Here is a 6,433-nt window from a genome sequence, read left to right as displayed (position 1 = left end):
ATTGATTTTGTGTGAAGAGAATAAAAGGTTTCAGTGTCATCCTCTGGGACCACAAACATGGAATCTAATTCTGAATTATTAATTAGACATATATAATTGCTGCAACTTATAAACAATGACAGAGATGGAAAGATGAGATATCATCTTCCTCTTGAAGATATTATTGTTGCACATAGTGTAAAGAGGTAAAAAAATGTGAGTAACATAAAAAAAACTATATCACTAAATATCAAGACAATGTGTGAGTGTGTTTGATATAATATTTAACTTAATTTATAGTTTACATGACTAACTTCAAAATGTTCGGTAATTAAATGAGTTTATTTCAGTAGTTTATATCTTTTTTTTTTTAAGTTTTTTCAAATAGCTTATAACTTATGATTACATTTTATCATATTTATGTTTAATATTTTAGTACAATTTCACTTCTTTTTTTCTTACGGTTTTAAAAAAATCACCCCCAATACAAAAGTTTCTGTGTTGTCTTCTTGTGCCTAGAGCCTTGTGCTTGTCGTCAATGTCTACTAATAATGTGTTTGGATGGAACAATTTAGTAGAGGAATTTATTTTTTCAAGAAATTTAAAATGATTCATGATAAAATAGTTGGTTTGGATAAAATATTTGAAAGGAAATTTAATTTTTGGTATTTTTATGAATAATTTTGATTGACTAAAATAGTGAGATTTCAAATTCTCTAAAAAAATATAGAATTTCAAATTCTTTTTTTCAAAGATGCTTACTCTAACTCACATTCTTGTTCATGACTCTTTCTCGCTCAACACTTGCAACTACGGGTAACCAAAGTTTTTATGGGCGACATCAACACGAGTTATTTTTCACCAACGTTGGCCAAGATTTTTTTGGTCAGAATATTTTTGTATGATGTCAACCAAAGCTATTTTTTGCCTATATCGGCTAAATTTTTTTTATAGATGATGTTGGTTAGGGTTATTTTCTCATTGACGTCAATCATGGGAATTTTTTACTGACGTCGACCAAGAATTTTTTTGGTCGTTGTCATCCGGCTATTTTCAGTTGATGTTGACCAATGATTTTTTTAGCCGACGTTGACTAGATTTTTTTTACTGACATCGATTATGGCTAACTTTTGAGTAGACACCTGCTAGGATTTTTTAGTCTACGTCAACTAGGTTTTTCCAGCCAACATCAGCCAAAACTATTTTTTAGCTAATATCGACTAGGGTTATTTTTTAGCTGATGTTAGCTAGGGTGATTTGGCTAATGTCAACTAGATTTTCTTAGCTAACATCAGTTAGGATTTTTTTTTGCTGACATCGACTAGGGTTTTCTGACTGACATCAGTCAGATCTATTTCTTAACCACATTAGTTAGGTTTTTTTGGTTAATATTGGCTAGGGTTTTTTCTGCTAACACCAGCTACGTATTTTTGACCGACATCGGGTATGACTATTTTTACTCGACATCGACTAGGTTCTTACAGTCGACATCCACTAGAGTTTTTTCGGTTGACATCGATCAGAGCTATTTTTTAGTCAACATCAGCCAAGGCTATTTTATAGTCGATGTTGGGTAGGGTTTTTTGTCCGACATTAGTCAAGGCTATTTTTTAGCTAACTTCGACTAGGGATTTTTCGGTCAACATTGACCAATGATATTTTTCGGCCGACATTGGATAGGTTCTATTGGTCGGCATTGACCAATCTATTTTTTAGCCGATATTGGGTATATTTTTTTGTCAATGCCTGTTAGGATTTTTTAGGCCGACATTGGCTAAAAATAGCCTTGGTCAATGTCATTCAAAAAGATCCTAGTCGGTGTCGGCTAAACAAACCCTAGCCGACGTTGGTAAAAAAAACCTAGCCAACATCGGTTGAAAAATAGACTCAACCAACGTTAGCCGAAAAATAGCCTTAGCTGACGTCAGCTGACAAATATTCTCGGCATACTTTGACAAAAAAAAACCCTATTTGATGTCGACTGAAAAATAGCCTTAGTTGATGTCAGTTTAAAAACATCATTGGTTGTAGTCAGGCAAAACAACCTTAGTTAAAATTATCAATATTTTGTATTTTTAAATTATTAAAAATTAAAAAATATTTTTTAATTAATATTTCAAAATTAGATTGTGTTTGTTTTCTATAAAGTTTAGTATTAAAATTTTATCTATTTAAAATATAAAATTGAAATTTTGCATATGGAGGAAATTGAATTGTCCTATCCAAACAAAGAATTTAAAATTGAAAAAATTTGAATTGATTTATCCAAAAAAAGCATTTGAAAAATGAAGGAAATTAAAATCAAAGCAATTCAAATTCTAGGTATTTCAAATTTTCTAAAATTTTAAAATTTCTAATCCAAACACAAGGTTAGAGTCTTCTATATTTATAACACACATTTTCACCTGTCTAGTCATTTCTCTACTTTTGATTAATATTGTTTTAGAGACATGCCTTTCTTTCCATATTTTAAAAGTTTTCAGAGGAAGTCTACCGTGCAAAAGTGAAAAACTTCATATGATATGTGAAATAGACCATTAGATTATTTTATTTTCAAAATCAACGGTTTAGATATTTTTTAATTTTTGTTTTTTTATTTTTGTATCTTCTTTCCAAAATTAACCCTCTCCCTCTCTGAAGCTATCTTTCCTTTGTCAAACCCGCGCCACAAGGCGATGGTGCTAGAATGTTGTTCACTTTCACATGGATCTGGAATGTTGTTCAGATTGTGCAATTACCGTCCAAAAAGCTGCGAAGCTTTGTTGTTGATGCTACACTTATGTTGCGATGGTTCATGGTTTCATGTTGCAGTTCGATTATTCACGTTCTATCTTTGTCGTTAATGGGAATACAAGACGAAGAGCAAGAGAGGGAAGAAGAACGATTTACGATGGCATAGCCTTGAATTTCTCTCTCTTCTTCTTCCCTTCGTTCTCTACTCCCATCACGTCAAAGCTCTGCCATCTCCACCATCGTTGGCGATGAACACTTCATACCTGGTGGCCGTAACACCACCTCCAAGGTTGCTCCCCGACAAGTCCTGACTGTGGTCCCTCACATAGTGACACGCTCACTCTCCTGTGAAGAGTGTGAATCTGATGGCAACGAAATACATGGGGATGGTGGCGGTGTCAAGGAAGGAGAAGGACTCGGGAACCATGACGATGAACTAGTCCTTGATCTTCGAGTGTTAAGTCTTTCTCTTTTTCTCTTTAGTGTTTCCGATTGAGCAAAATGGTGGGATAACGGAGAAGGTAAGGGGTTTGAGGTAGATGAAGGAGAAGAGGGACAAAATTGGTAAAGAGAGAAAAACAAATAAAGAATAAAATAAAATATAAAGAAAAACATGAACCCTTAATTTTAAAATAAATTGATCTAACAGTCTAAATTTTCACTTTTATACTATTCAGTTTCGCACGGTAAACTCCATCAGGCTTTAAACTACTCCATAGTCTCAAATTAGTATTGTTAAGTGGTTCTCTTTGAAAACTAGAAGAATTCTCAAACATTTGATTTTCTATTATTGTAAAGTGCTATTTCTTTTCTTCTATGGGTCTTTCACTTTGCACCAACATCTAATATAATTTTATGGTGTCTATGGTGATCATCTTCTTTTTATAACATTATAAATATGCCATTTATTTTATATTTTCAGCCAGTTTAATAACTAATTTTATCAGATACTTTTAATTAAATACGTTAGTTTATTAATTTTTATGCCATAACTTTCAATCTTTGAACTAGTTTATTAACTTTTAGCGAGCTAATTTTTCAAAACACTTTACGTTTTTTATTAAAAAAACTTCTTACATTTTCAAACTATCAAATTAAGGACTTACAAAGGAAAACTTTAACATATGCCTAATTTAAAATTAATGAAAAAGCTTGAAGACAAAAAACGACTACCTACTAAATAATAATAATAATAATAATAATAATAATAATAATAATAATAATAATAATAATAATAATATTATTATTATTATTATTATTATTATTATTATTATTATTATTATTATTATTATTATTATTATTATTATTATTATTATTATTATTATTATTATTATTATTATTATTATTATTATTATCCTCTCACACTTAATTCCCTCCCTCCCCATCCCCCTGTATATATATGTGTGTGCGTGGGTAAGATACAGCTATTTTATTTGCCTTTGCTCTCAAGGCATTCTATGTAGTTAAAGGGGAGTGGGGGTTGTAGGGTGGATGCATGACAAATTAAGGACCACGAAGAACAAAGGAAGCACTTACTCTTAATGTAATCATTCATACCAGCTTTCCCACAAACATGCTAATAGTAATAAAGATGTGGAGCCGTTAATTTTGCCTTTCACCTCATTTTGTATTTGCATATGAAGCAAAAACTTAACTGTCTCCGAATTGAAAATGATTTTTTCTCTCTATTTCTTCCTCTCTCAATTTCTTTTTATTATTATAGTTTTGAGAAAATAAATGACGATCGACACTTTCCATTATATGTATACCATGCATCTCCATTTCATTTATTTCCCTAAATACCACAATAATACAAAAAATATAGAGGATCTTTGCTCGTTGAAAATGACCAAGGTTGATCATAGGACAAGGGATATCAAATATTTGTGTCATTCTTTTCTTCTTTTTGATATTGATATTTGTATGTTTCTAGTGATACTTAATCTCCCTCCTTTTCTTCCTCTTTTGTTTTGTTTATATATATATATATATATATATATATATATATATATATATATATATATATATATATATATATATATACACACTTTGATGTTCCATTCCGTAAAATTGAAATTGAAATTTTTACATGAAAAAAGCATAACTTGAACAAGTGTCAATTATAGATGTACTTGGGTTCGTGTTGTGTCGGTTCAAAGGATATTAAGCCGGTAGTTGCTAACTTGTTATGTGATGTCTTTGGTGGTCCATAATTGTACTTTTTTCTTATCCGTATTTGGACTAATAATCGAAGATAAGTTTTAGCTTCAGATAGTATAGTTTGGACCGGTTCGATTAAGGTTGTTTTATGAAAATAATGTTTTTAATTAGGAAAAAATAGTTTATGTATTTTAATCACAAATAAACATATATGATATGTTTCAAGTCTTTTATAATAACTATATTAATAGTCAAAATCACAATTTTTTATTAGTTGAACATGTGGTTTTTTCTACACTAACAGTATATAATAATTAAAATTTTTAATTAAAAGATATATTTAAAAATTTAAATAATTTTTTTCTGAAAAGAGCATCTAAAAAAATTATGCCCATGTATAAAAAAAAATGCTAAAAATAATAATTTTCTGTGAAAATCTTAAAAATAATTTATTACTTATTAATTACTTTTTTATTTTAAGTTTAAACAAATAGATTGATCAAGTTATGCCCATGTATAAAACTAGATTTATCAATTAGGAAAACATTATTATTATGTGAAACTTGTGATAGAGTTAACTTCATATATCCTCCTTTGTCCACCTTATTATTCTGCTTTATTTTTTTTTTTGACTAATAATAGTGGGTTGGCTAACTCCAACTACTGGCTTTTATGCATTGGCTAACCCCACTTTTCTACCTTATGTCTCAGAAAGTACTTCCAGGCCATATGCTACCTAGAAAAATAAAGAAAAAGCAAAGTTGTACCTTGAGGAAAGATGATCTGTTATACACATTTTACATAGAATAATGGTTAGACAGCCAACTTAGGAAGTAGTAAGATCTTTTTCGTGAAAGGGGGGAATTGGAGTAGAATTCACGATTAAATAATTCCTCTTGTAATATTTAATAAAAATTTGATTCTAATATTCAAATTTTAAATAAGAAAAAATATTGTAACTTTTTATATATATATCGAAATCCTACATATATAGCTGAAGAATTGTATGCCTCGGACTATCAAATATTTGTCTTCTGACAAAAGCATTCAATGACGTAGATATTATAGTTCGATAGTGAGACAAAATAGCTGTCATCATAGGGGAATAAATAATGCCCCAATGTATACTAAACAACGTTCTAGCAGCTAATCATTTAAAAAAGAATAGATTATGTGAAGAATCTTTGTTGGTTAGTTTATCCGATTGGAGTTGGTTTGGTAGACAACCATTGAAAACTCTGAATAAAACATTACAGTAATGTTGACCTCCAAGATTGATTTTTATTACAAAAACAAAAAAGAGATTACATTGGCTTCTAGTGTAGATACACTCGACTTGTTTAGGATAACAATGATCAATCCAAAAGGAAAGGAACAAAGTGCTTTGGGTGGCATTTGCTGATTCTAGTACTTCAACTCCGATACATCTTATCTTGTCTTAATGATAATTTATTAGTTTTTTTATTTGAAAAAAAAAACTAGGTTTTTCTACGTGATTACATTTGAGCTTCAAGCAATACTTCTAATATTGGCTAGATGGAAAAAAAATCCACACATAAAA

This window comes from Glycine soja, chromosome 7 (assembly GCF_004193775.1).
Source record: "Glycine soja cultivar W05 chromosome 7, ASM419377v2, whole genome shotgun sequence".
Taxonomy (NCBI): domain Eukaryota; kingdom Viridiplantae; phylum Streptophyta; class Magnoliopsida; order Fabales; family Fabaceae; genus Glycine; species Glycine soja.
Note: the sequence above shows the minus strand (reverse complement) of the source record.